Here is a 13,825-nt window from a genome sequence, read left to right as displayed (position 1 = left end):
CTATAGGAGTTAAGAGCAAAATTTCTGGAGCTGAGTTTCAATACTGGCTTTAGAACCAATAAGTGCCTGACTTTTTGATGTGTTACTTACTCTTCCTCAGGCTATAAATTTTTCACCTATAGACAAGGGATGCTGTTGTTGCTGCTGATAATACTAACAATAATAATAATTAATATTGCTATTATTATATGATGATGAATGATTAGTAACTGCTTTATACTTTCACCAAGAATACTAAATGAGGTAATACTTTTATTTTTAGGGACTGGATTTAGTAACATGTGTATGCTTAAGGAGTTGAGTTGTATTTGAGAACTACCAACCATCTTCCTATGACTTATAAATGTTATGGTTTTAATAACCAAAAATATTCTCCTGGAATCAAACTTACTTGAAATAGGTAACCAGGATACCCGAAAATGGCCAACAGAATGATGTTCTTCCCAGTGTCCTTCTAAATTAAGGGCGTGAGTGTGATATTATTATCAGTAAATACATAACCTAATGTACTTGTGCAATCTACTGAAACCAGGGAGAAAGCAATGCCCAGGCTTGCAGCCTACTGCTCCTTCAGAGCCAGGTGGCATTCACACAGCACATGCTTCCCAAATCCTGATTGGCTGCCTGTCTTATCTGCTTCTTTTCAACCTGACAGGGGTCGATAAAGCACTGCAGAGAACAAAGAGGATGTGCAGAATAAAAATGGTGATGAAAAAATTGAGAATCTTGAATTACATTTGGTTTGGTGAATAAAGGACAGTCCATTCATTCTAGGATATGCATTTATTTGAAGCTCTAATTATTATTATTGAAAGACATGCAAGAGGGAGCATATGAAGCAAGGCCTGCAACTAGGCTCATTGTGAGATCATCAATGACCCAGGAAGCAAGAATAGGAGAAATAAAAGATAGCTTGTGAAATGAGTCACTGCGAGATCTTATGTTGGGTATTTTCACACAAATTTTTGTCCAGATCCTTTTCTGCTCATTAGTGAAATTACAGTGAAAGATAAATGAAGGGTGTCCACATAAAAAGCTTCAAGATCACCAGGGTCATTACTTAAAAAAAATGATTTGCATTTCATTGCAGGGATATAATAATTCCATTAACACAAAAAGAAAAAAAGAATGTAGGGCATAGAGGAAATGACTCGGCTTGTGGAACAGTGCCATGTAATAGGAATCATCCTGGACCAGGAATTAGAGATCCTGGTAGGAGTTTCCATACATGTCTACCTGGCAGTACAACCCCAGGCCACTTAAGAAATAAAATAAAACCTCTATAATAGGGAATGCCCTCATCTGCTCAGTGCAGGCAGCCTTTAAAACCTATTTCAGGGGCACCTGGGTAGCTCAGTCGGTTGAGCTTCCGACTTCGGCTCAGGTCACGATCTCACAGTCTGTAAGTTCGAGCCCCGTGTCAGGCTCTTTGCTGACAGCTCGGAGCCTGGAGCCTTCTTCAGATTCTGTGTCTCCCTCTCTCTCTGACCCTCCCCCATTCATGCTCTGTCTCTCTCTGTCTCAAAAATAAACATTGAAAAAATTTTTTAAAAATAAAAAAAATAAAACCTATTTCATATTTCTCAGTATCATGCCAATTAAAGAAGAGAGAACCAAATGCAGTTCTCCTCATCAGCTATCACTACAAGCAACCCTGAAGACATTAATAATTCATTTAACTTCTTCCAATGGAGTTTTTTGGTTTGGATTAATACTTTTATCAAAGTATAGTTTTGTTTTTTCATCTGTAGGTCTCAAACTCTTATTTGACTTATACATGCTTTAATTTTGTGTTGATAGTCACCACTTCTTCTATCCCCTTTCTCATCTTCTGTTTTCTTCTCTGGATGGATATGCTGTAAGCATACTAAACTCTAAAGCCTTTTTATTCCTAGTGTACAAAATATGGGCTGAGAATGGGCCACAGTGGTATCAACCAGAAGTTTCTTAGGAATGCAGATTCTTGGGCTCCCCCTGCACCCTGATCAATCAGAGTCTGCATTTTTACAAGATTTCTGAATGATCCATTTTCACATTAGGTATGAGCAGCACTGATCTAAGCACTGTCTGCTTTGCTTTGAATGATATTTTGTTCCATACCCCAGCTGCTGAGATAGGAAAAGAGATCCAAAATGAAGAACAGAGGTTATTAAAGCTAAAATGGGCCTCCCTGGTGGTCTACCCAGCCACCTCATTTTAAAGTGAGGGGAATAGTAATATGCCCAAGGTCATGTTCTTCCTGAGCCAGGAGCAGAATTCAATCTGCTGTCTTGAGTCATGGCACTTTCATGTTAGCAAAGATATACTTTCCTACTTAATTTTTCCATTTTCTCTCTCCAGCCAGGGAAAAGTTAATCACAGGTTCTCTGGGTCACCCTTGGTCTTTGGACTCTCAAGGCTCCTGAGTGCGTGTACTTATTTATAGTAGAAAACAACCATAAACCGTTCATTGGAGACCAAGGCCATCTGGGTAGCTCGAGGGGTGGCTTGGCTAATTCACCACCCTTTGCCTCTGGCTCCTCAATTACCGAGTAGGAGATGATTCATCTCTACAGAGACCTTTGACAGTCTCAGCTGAAAAGCCTCTGAGAAGTGCAAAGCATTACTGTGCCCTGCAAGTGAAAATCATGCCACTCCCCGAACTCTCTGGATTTGGAACTGAAACTAAAATTAGCAGCTGCCATTGGTCTATACAATACATTACTCCACACCTTATTGCCAGGGGTACAGCCAAAGTGGCTTCGCAAATTATTACTCAAAGGTTCTCTGTAAAAGTAACAGTATATGGTAGAGAGTACAATAGATTTGGAGTTAGAAGTTCTGGGTTTGAGCCCCAGATCCTCCACTGACCAGCTGCATGCATTTTGGCTACTATTCCAATACTCTCAGCCTCTGCATCTTCATTTTAAATAGCCTTGTTACGACTTATGTCACCAGATTTTTTTCCTTGTTCTTGTTGTCAACGCCTTTGTCTCTTCCATGTGCCTATGGTCTCAGTGTCATGATCACCTTCCTGCTTCTCTACCATTCATACATTTCCCTTCCTCTTCTAAGACCGCCAGTTTTCCATTTTGATGTCCAGGAGGCCCCAGGGAGGATGACTCTACTCTCAGCTCCTCCAGAACAGTCAATGACTAAGCTAAAACAATGAGCATATTTGGTACCTCTGTCCATAATGAGTGAGTTCTGTAGTTGGGATGTGAACTAATGAGCTAGCCCAAAAGAGACAGTCTTGGGACTATCCAAGGAATGCTACAATCAAGAGGTCTCTTTCTCTTCACTGTGCTGACACAACATGATACATAGACCTGCCATGTCCATTTGTGTCCATACACAGAAGCCAGCTTGAGGACAAAGCTGATCCACTAATTGTGGCTGAGCTAAAGCCCTAATCACAAAATAAACTTTTGGATAACGTTATACCTCAGTGAAACCTTATCCCTGTACTTTTCAGTTGTATGAACGAATTCTCTACATTTTTAAAACTACTTTGAGTCTGGTTTTCTATTTTGGGAAGCCTAAGCATAGTAACAAACATTTCAGTCTCAAGAAAACCTCTAAGTAGCCATGTGTTGCATGGCTTTCCTCTACTACTCATAATTTGTCCCACTCCAAAACAATATGCATATGGTGTCTGAAAAGGGTTCTTTGAACACTGAGGTAAATAAATATATCTCTTTATTTATTTTGTAAATAATAAACTGTAAACTGCAAAATCTAAAATACTATTTTTCATAAAACTGTGAGTTTAAGGAAACTATTTGATCTGTGATACTTGCTTCGAGGTCAAGAAACTGATAAAATCCTTGGACCTTATCCCCCCAAATACTGACTATACACATGTATGCAATTTTCAAATAATTTCAAGGAGGTAATAAACAAACTTCACAGGACATTTATGATCTCTCCATGACTGATCTCCTAGAACTGGTTCTTAATTTGTGGTCCATGGGCCCATGAGTCACCAAGGAGGTTAAGAACCATATACTATGTTAACCACCTGTGAGTTCTGTGAATTCCTCTACTGAATATATCCTATTAGCAAACTCCCACATCTAAGCTATAGTAGAATTGAGTCAAAGCTTCATTACAATTAATGCTTTAAGTAGAGATGTTCTGCTGAAACGTTCCATGTTTTCCTCTGAGCTTCATTTACATTTCTCTTTAAATTATTTCATAACACTAAGGATAAGAGCAAAGGAAGTGACCCTGATACCAGTCAGACCACTTTTCTCTCATTGGGAATGATCTATGGATTTGGTTCTACAAAATCAATTGAATTGATAGAAAGTTCAATACTTGAATATAAAACGTAATTACATACAGCCAGGTTGGGAAGTTTTTGATAGGCATCCAAAGCACAGACTGAAATGGAAAAGACTAAGATAATTGAACTCAAGATCTCACTTACAGTGTAATTTTATATCCATTTAGAAGCAACTCCAGAGATATCAATGGCCCTGTCTTTGAATCAAGCCAGAGAAAAGGAGAGGGTGGCAGCAAGATAAAAGGAATCTGAAGGTAGGTTCAGTCTGGTGAGAGTATTTCCATCTTTTTCCCACTCAAACACAAACCTAGAATCAACAAATTCCTTGACAAAAGAGTAACATTATATTTAAGATTCAACTTTGTAGAAAGAGCTTCCTTTAGGGAGTCAAGAAATTTTTATTTAAATTCCAATCTTTCTACTTTCTTGCCATGTGACATGGAGAATGTACCTAACTGATTTAAAACCACTGTCCATCTTTGGTGTTTGGGCAAACAAAATCCCACATGACTGGGTGAAGGGTAGGTACTAGTTCTTGGAAATAGCCAGCACATGATTACTTCACAGGATAGTCATGCTGGAATATGAATGTAAATGCAAGTGTTAAATGGGGAGGTCAACTTAAAAAAAAAGTTAAAATGGGATAGATACAAATGCTATCTGATCAGTATTTAAGCTGAGCGCCCAATTTTTATTATCCTGTGAGTCAGAAAGACAACCCATGAGCAACTGAGATTAAGGAGATAGTTGCTAGAATCTACCCAGGGAACTCACTACTCTTTCATTTCAGGAAATTCCACTTCTGGAAGGAGGAGGATTCTTAGGATCTATCTCCCGTTTCCTCTAACCATTTTCTTACTTCTCTGTAAATATTCTCAGGATGAGAAGAAAGACACACAACCCCTGATAATAGGTTCTAACACAGAGTGGTCATATTCTTGGAAATTTACTCAGCCAAGGACAAAGTGTATGCTATTTATAAAATACATACCTCCCATTTAGGTTTTTCTTTTTTGGGGAGCTGGGGGATGCATTCTGGTGAGGTTTAGAAAGAGAAAAAGCAGGGGTGGATACAAGTATCTTCTAGAAAGAGAAGGATATAATGTACAGGACTGTTCTAGGTAGACAGAACAAGAAAGAGGGAATCATGCAGATGTTAGGAAGAAGCCTGAAGTAGAGGGAAGTGAAGCATGTGCCTACCTAGAGGTATTCCCTCAGCAGAACTCAATTTTTTTCTAGTTTGACAGTTTTTCATTTGTTTGTTTGTTTTTTTAATATGAAATTTATTGTCAAATTGGTTTCCATACAACACCCAGTGCTCATCCCAACAGGTACCCTCCTCAATACCCATCACCCACCCTACCCTCCCTCCCACCCCCCAACAACCCTCAGTTTATTTTCAGTTTTTAAGAGTCTCTTATGGTTTGGCTTCCTCCCTCTAACGTTTTTTTTTCTCCTTCCCCTCCCCCCTGGTCTTCTGTTAAGTTTCTCAGAATACACACAGGAGTGAAACATATGGTATCTGTCTTTCTCTGTATGGCTTATTTCACTTAGCATAACACTCTCCAGTTCCATCGACGTTCCTACAAAAGGCCATATTTCATTCTTTCTCATTGCCACGTAGTATTCCATTGTGTATATAAACCACAATTTCTTTATCCATTCATCAGTGGATGGACATTTAGGCTCTTTCCATAATTTGGCTATTGTTGAAAGTGCTGCTATAAACATTGGGGTACAAGTGCCCCTATGCATCAGCATTCCTGTATCCCTTGGGTCAATTCCTAGCAGTGCTATTGCTGGGTCATAGGGTAGATCTATTTTTAATTTTTTGAGGAACCTCCACATTGCTTTCCAGAGTGGTTGCACCAATTTGCATTCCCACCAACAGTGCAAGAGAGTTCCCATTTCTCCACATCCTCGCCAGCATCTATAGTCTCCTAATTTGTTCATTTTAGCCACTCTGACTGATGTGAGGGAATATCTCAGTGTGGTTTTGATTTGCATGTCCCTGATGACGAGTGACGTTGAGCATCTTTTCATGTGTCTGTTGGCCATGTGGATGTCTTCTTTGGAAAAGTGTCTATTCATGTCTTCTGCCCATTTCTTCACTGCATTATTTGTTTTTTGGGTGTGGAGTTTGGTGAGTTCTTTATAGATTTTGGATACTAGCCCTTGTTCCAATATGTCATTTGCAAATATCTTTTCCCTTTCCATTGATTGCCTTTTAGTTTTGTTGACTGTTTCCTTTACAGTGCAGAAGCTTTTTATCTCCATGAGGTCCCAATAGTTCATTTTTGCTTTTAACTCCCTTGCCTTTGAGGATGTGTCAAGTAAGAAACTGCTGCGGCTGAGGTCAGAGAGGTTTTTTCCTGCTTTCTCCTCTAGGGTTTTGATGGTTTCCTGTCTCACATTCAGGTCCTTTATCCATTTTGAGTTTATTTTTGTGAATGGTATAAGAAAGTGGTCTAGTTTCATTCTTCTGCATGTTGTGGTCCAGCTCTCCTGGCACCATTTGTTAAAGAGACTGTCTTTTTTCCATTGGATATTCTTTGCTGCTTTGTCAAGGATTAGTTGGCCATACTTTTGTGGGTCTAATTCTGGGGTTTCTATTCTATTCCATTGGTCTATGTGTCTCTTTTTGTGCCAATACCATGCTGTCTTGATGAGTACAGCTTTGTAGTAGAGGCTAAAGTCTGGGACAGTGATGCCTCCTGCTTTGGTCTTCTTCCTCAAAATTACTTTGACTATTCGGGGTCTTTTGTGGTTCCATACAAACTTTAGGATTGCTTGTTCTAGCTTCGAGAAGAATGTTGGTACAATTTTGATTGGGATTGCATTGAATGTTTAGATTGGTTTGGGTAGTACTGACATTTTAACAATATTTATCCTTCCAATCCATGGGCACGGAATGTTTTTCCATTTCTTTGTATCTCCTTCAATTACCTTCATAAGCTTTCTATAGTTTTCAGCATACAGATCTTGTACATCTTTGGTTAGATTTATCCCTAGGTATTTTATGCTTCTTGGTGCAATTGTAAATGGGATCAGTTTCTTTGTCTTTCTGTTGCTTCATTGTTAGTGTGTAAGAATGCAACTGATTTCTGTACATTGATTTTGTATCCTGCGACTTTGCTGAATTCATGTATCAGTTCTAGCAGACTTTTAGTGGAGTCTGTCGGGTTTTCCATGTATAATATCATGTCATCTGCAAAAAGTGAAAGCTTGACTTCATCTTTGCCAATTTCGATGCTTTTGATTTCCTTTTGCTGTCTGATTGTTGATGCTAGAACTTCCAACACTATGTTAAACAACAGCGGTAAGAGTGGACATCCCTGTCGTGTTCCTGATCTCAGGGAAAAAGCTCTCAGTTTTTCCCCATTGAGGATGATGTTAGCTGTGGGCTTTTCATAAATGGCTTTTAGGATGTTTAAGTATGTTCCTTCTATCCCAACTTTCTCGAGGGTTTTTATTAAGGATGCTGAATTTTGTCAAATGCTTTTTCTGCATCGATTGACAGGATCATATCAGGTTCTTATCTTTTCTTTTATTAATGTAATGTATCACATTGATTGATTTGTGAATATTGAACCAGCCCTGCAGCCCAGGAATGAATCCCACTTGATCATGGTGAATAGTTCTTTTTATATGCTGTTGAATTTGATTTGCTAGTATCTTATTGAGAATTTGTGCATCCATACTCATCAGGGATATTGGTGTTTGTTTGTTTTAACTTTAGTTATGCTGATTATTGCTAAGCAAAGCAAAGGCTGGCTTGTTTTGTTTGTTTTTGAGCTTATTTATTTATTTTTAGAGAGAGAGAGAAAGAGAGTATAAGGAAGAGAGGGGCAGAGAGAGAAGGAGAGAGAGAGGGAAAGAGAAAGAATCCCAAGCAGGCTCTGCATTGTCAGCAAAGAGCCTTACAAGGGGCTCGAACTCATGAAGTGTGAGACCATGACCACAGCTGAAATTATCAGATGCTTTCATCTGACCGAGCCAGATCATCAGACCCAGTCAGATGCTTAACTGACTGAGCCACCCAGGCACCCCAGTTTGTTTGTTTTAAGTTCAACTTGTCTCTTCTTGTTGTTTTTGTTTTGTTGTTGTTTTTGTCGGTGTTGTTTTGTTTAAGTGGGCTACATGCTCAGCACAGAATCCTACACAGAACTTGAACTCACAACCTGAGACCAAGACCTGGGCTGAGATGAAGAGTCAGATGCCTAACCAACTAAGCAACCCAGGTGCCCCTCCTTTTTCTTATTTTTGATTTTGGGTCACGGTTAGACAATTTTCCCCCTCCAAGATTATAGTAGAATTTACCCATTTTTCCTAATACTAGTATTATTTTATATTTCACATTTAAACCAATACTAACAATTATGTTCTTGCATGATAATGCAAATTTACTATGTACAAAGAACTGTATGTGAACAACCCATTTAGTCCTCACTACAATACCAAGGTGCAGAATATATATATGTTCATTGTAAAAATGGAAATTGAGGGTCAGAGAAGGTAAGTACCTGCTATAAGGTCAAAGAGCTATTAAGCAGCAATGTGGCAGAGCCATGAATATAGCCTACCTTTAATTCTGGAGTACTTAAATGCATTAAGATGCTGGCTTTCTAGAAAGCACACAGAAGAATAAATTTATAAGACTGAGGTGGTAATGAATGGAAATAAGTGACAGGTTGTGCCATTTTATGAAGAAAGGAGACACTGTAAGACAAATTAATTCCCAATAAATATTATATTGTTTGGCTTTGGATATTTCTGCCCACCAATGCAATAATTTAGAAAAGTAATTTTTTTCAATGAACCTAATAATCACAATCAGGATTGGTCATTTTCCACTATATTTTCCACAAATACATTTCCTCAGTACTTGCTTATAAGTACTACCTAAGTTTATTTTCAAGAGGAAAGGGAGCTTATACATCACAAAACCTTGAAACTGATTAAAGACTGTCTGAAGGCATATCTCAAAATCCTGACTTATCCACTTGCTCAGTTTTAGTTGTGATAAATCATACATTATGCAAGAGCAAAGGAATTAAGAGAAAGTTCAGCAAAAATCAGTTGAACTTCCATTAGGAGAGTGTTACAGCTGTCTCTCTCCTCTATCACACCATTAAGCATCTCATTATCACTAGCTCTCTTTGTCAGTTTTAACAATTTTCTTTTCATCTAAACACCACTTCATTCTCTGACCCAACAAATGCAATTTTGACCTCATTAACCTGGTTGGTATTAACCTTGGAATAACAACAAGTTGAAACTATCCTCCATGAGCATTGTGAACTTGACTCATTCAAGGCAGGCAGGTTAGTTTCCTTGCCTTGATCAAAGGTTGTACCTTTCAAATAGGTCAGCTAGCATGCCTTGGGGACCTAGAGTCTGGGTAAAAGTATGGCAATAAGTAAGTGGATATGAAATCCCGTTCATTAATAGAAAATACTGTAGAAATAAATGTTCTTTTTTTGTAGTGGAAAGAACTCTGATTTAGAAAACAGAGGACCCAAATTCTAGTCCCAGCTCAGATTTAATATACAATGGACCTAGACAAATCATTTTCTAGTTTTTCATTTCTTTGGTAGTAAAATAAAGGTATTAAATTGGAGGGTCTTAAGTTCTCTCCAGTTAAAAGACTCTAGTAGATGTCTGGTGCCTTGCCCACATCCTCTTTTCAGACCAGTGTACTCATCCTCCAGATGACCTGCAGGTAATTCTGTGAACTTCTTTGGAAAATCACCCCTGGCCAAGAAAGGGAGACACTCCTTGAGAGATTATACAAGTCCCATTTCCTGATCCTCACCTATTGAGGCGGCCTGTGATGGTCGCACACAACAAGCTAGCCTCTTACCAGATGGAGGGACAACTCTGGTACAAATTATGTCCCAGTATACCCCCTCACTCCCACAGTATCACACTAAACCCACACTTTGAGTCCACATAATTTTTTGGATTTACTTCTTCCCTGTCCTGCTTCCTTCACTCCTCACTTCCTGGAAAGCACTTCCTCAATAGTAATAATGCACCCAAATCTCAGCCTCTGGCTGCCTCTAGCTCTGTTCCTAAGGAACTCAAATGAGGATGCTATACCTTGCTGATGATTTGCCAGAATGAGCATTTTAGAGGAAAGACTTAACAAATTATTCCTCTCATGTATGATTTTAGAGATCAATAAGACATTTTGAGTAGTGTACTTCTAGACAGAGACTAATATTCATTAAGGTCAAGGAAAGATCTCCCAAATAAATGATATTTTACCAGCCTAGAAAAGTGAATTCTACAAGAAGGAGCATGTCAGACAGAAAGAAGAACATGTGAAAAGGATGAGAGGAATAGCAGAAGTATAATTGTTCCAGGAGTGGAGATAAGATGACAGATAAACTTGGAGAGTACAGTAATGTGGTGGGAGAAAAGGCAGGGGCATCAAGAAAATGACATCACAGCTAATATTTTCTAACACTTCACTCTCTATCAAGCCCTGTGTTCAGTATTTCCAACCTACCAATGTATTTCATGTATTCAACCACTGTAACAGGAATATATGTCAGACAGTATCAGTTGTTTTTATTTTACAAATAAGGAAACTGAGGCTCAGAAGAATTAAAGAGTCCCCAGAGGTAGGAAGTGGCAGACCCTGGAAAAAAACCTTGTCATTTCAGAGACTATCTTATAAAACTGCAAAATGTGATTGTCTCCTATAACCATTTACTGCCTTTATGCTATGTTAATGAATTTGGAGGACAATGAAGAACTGGAGGATACAAAACCGCAAAAACTATGACTTTACTGAGGTGTGAAAAAATTCATCCTCTTAGCATTTTTTTATTAGAAACTTCCATCAAAGCAAACAGAAGACAAAATGAAAGCAAAGAGATTAGGAAGCCACTGGCTATTTTAGCCTCAGAGATGATACTGTGAGCTTTAGTCTGCTCAGGCTGCTATAACAAAATACCATAACTGTGTGGCTTCAACAACATTTATTTTTCATGGTTCTGAAAGCTGGAAGTCCAAGATCAGTATGCCAGTTGATTAAGTTCCTGGTGAGTACCCTCCTTCTGTTTTGCAGATAACCTCCTTTCTTGGAGCTTCACAAACAGGAAAGAGAGAGAGCTAGCTCTTTGGACTCTTTTTCTAAAGTACTAATTTCATCTGAAGAGCCCAACTTCATGACCTAATCTAACCCTAATTATCTCTAAAAGGCCCCATCTCTAAATACCATCACAACTGTGGGGGCAGATATTGCTTCAACACATGAATGGGAGTGGAGTACAAACATTCAATCCAAAAAGTCTCAACCAGGAGGCATAGTAGGGATACTGAGAAGGGGACAGATTTGAGGGTAGTTGTAAATTTTTTACTTCTGGCAGAAGTTTAATAAAATAGTCATGTGAATTTTCTTGTTATAAGGCTGTCAGATTTAGCAAATAAAAATAAGAATTCCTAGTTATATTTTCATTTCAGATAAGCAAATTATAAATTTAATTTATATCCCATGCACTATGTGGAAAGTATTTGTACTAAAAAATGATGTGTTGTTTATCTGAAATTCAAATTTAACTGAGCATACTGAATTTAATCCAGAAGTCCAAGTCTTGGACCATGTCTGGTTTTGGGATTTGGGAAGCTATACCTGCACAATTATCTGAGAGTAAAATAAGCTCTCCTACTACCACACAGGAAATGTAACAGAAATTGCCTTCTCTATATTCCAAGTATTCCAATATCTGCCAGACTTTCAGAAGGAGAATGAAAACCTAACTGTAAAATAATGATGTTTTGATTTTTCCAGCCTAGTAGAATATTTAGTCCTGTTGTTCACCAAATGATATTAATGAGAAAGTAGGTCACGGGATTGTTTCCCTGAAGGTCCAGTTAGCAATGAAAAGAATCATGACATTTTACATCTGAAAGGGATCAAACCATAATTTCATACAATGACCTTCTTTTCAGATGTAGAAATGGAGACCCCAAGTAGTTAGGGGGCTTATCAAAAGTCACACAGTGAATGACACTGATTCTGCACCACCCACTGTGCTTAGTCAAATAAAAGCACTTATCACTAATTCCTCAACACAACCCCTACAGGTCATGTTATTATCACAATCTTATATGTAAGAGAAGTGTCTAAGTGAAGTGAACTAATTTTGCTTGAGGAAGCAGAGTAGAAAATAGCAGAGGTATGATTTGAAATGAAACTCTCTGAATTCTGAGTCCATTCTCTCTTAATTTTTTTCAAAATCTCTCTGTCTTACACATACACACACATACATGCATACACATACCATACACACAAACATATGCACACATGTGCATGCATGTACACATGCATATGCCACACACACACCCGATATCAAACTCTCCATGAACATAACATAGTTCTACTACATAATGTATCACTGAAGGGGTTAAAAGAACTATGGATTTCTTTTCAGTTGAGCATTATTTTTTTTAAGCTTTTAAATTTTAATTCCAGTATTGTTGGAGAAATGAATAAAGTACTGTCCCAAAGATGGCTGATGGGACTAAAACAAGGTCTGGTCTGTAGCTTGGAGACCCCTCCTCCGGGTTCTTCTTGCCCTGTTTCACAAACGCGAAAACCCGCCACAGATATGGAAGCTGACAACTATAAATTACCCTCCCACCCTTCATTCGGGGCTCAGATCTTTGGAGAAACGGTCTCCTCTGAGCCCCCCAGTGTTAAATAAATCTCAGACTCACCAATATCTCCGAGCACTTTATTTTTCCACCAGCATTCCAGCCTAGTTCCGTAACATATTTGGTTCCCTGACTGGGAAACCCAACTACGCTGGCCCATTGTTGCCACCAGCTTGGGAGAATTGCAAGGCAGTGACAGAACAAGGAATCGCAAGGGAGAAGGTGTGCCCTGACTGAATTTTGGAAGTCTCCCTCTCGGTTACCTTGGGCCAGCCCTGCTCCACTGTTCCTGCTGGACTCGAGAAGACTTGGCAGGTGAGGACCTGGACCTGACATCGGAACCAGTAAGGCTAGGGCACAATCTAGTCAGGCCTACAGGTCCCCAAAAGCCTACAGAGTCTGAGTGGGCCCGTCTGTGATTCCAAGGTGAATGGCACACAGTCTATTGTGGCATTGGAATAGTTTCCAATCGTAAGTCACAAAGCTGAGACTGCTACGGCTAAGCATCACCAATATTCCTTTGGGACACGGCCAGATGGGCATCTGACTGGTCTCCTCACGAGAGGGGGCATCCCTATCCTTCTGTCTGTCTTTGCAACTCTGCCTCATGGGAACATTATGGGGTCTCAAAGAAGGGTTTTGGGGGAGACTATGGAATTAAGATAACCCCCAGCACGTTAAAGACCCTATGTGAGTCAGAATGACCCACTTTTGGTGTAGGAGAGCTGAGGGAACCGTGGATGTCCCAATGGTCTGCTGCATCTGGCATGTTGTCTCCAGAGACCCAGGTCACCCTGATCAATTTTCATACATCGACTCCTGGCTTGAAATTGCCCAAAATCCACTGACTTGGGTGCAATTCATCCATAGCAAGCAGAGCCAGGCAAAGGT

General features: G+C 39.2%; 1 pseudogene; it reads right to left on the bottom strand.

The window, feature by feature from the left end:
• LOC115501306 overlaps positions 1-13,270 on the bottom strand; it is a 92,434-nt pseudogene extending 79,164 nt beyond the window's left edge.
• Between the last annotated feature and the right edge of the window lie 555 nt (positions 13,271-13,825).

Source organism: Lynx canadensis, chromosome A2 (assembly GCF_007474595.2).
Source record: "Lynx canadensis isolate LIC74 chromosome A2, mLynCan4.pri.v2, whole genome shotgun sequence".
NCBI classification, from domain to species: Eukaryota; Metazoa; Chordata; class Mammalia; order Carnivora; family Felidae; genus Lynx; species Lynx canadensis.
The sequence above is the reverse complement of the archived record's forward strand: the minus strand, read 5'-3'. Positions and strand labels throughout refer to the sequence as shown.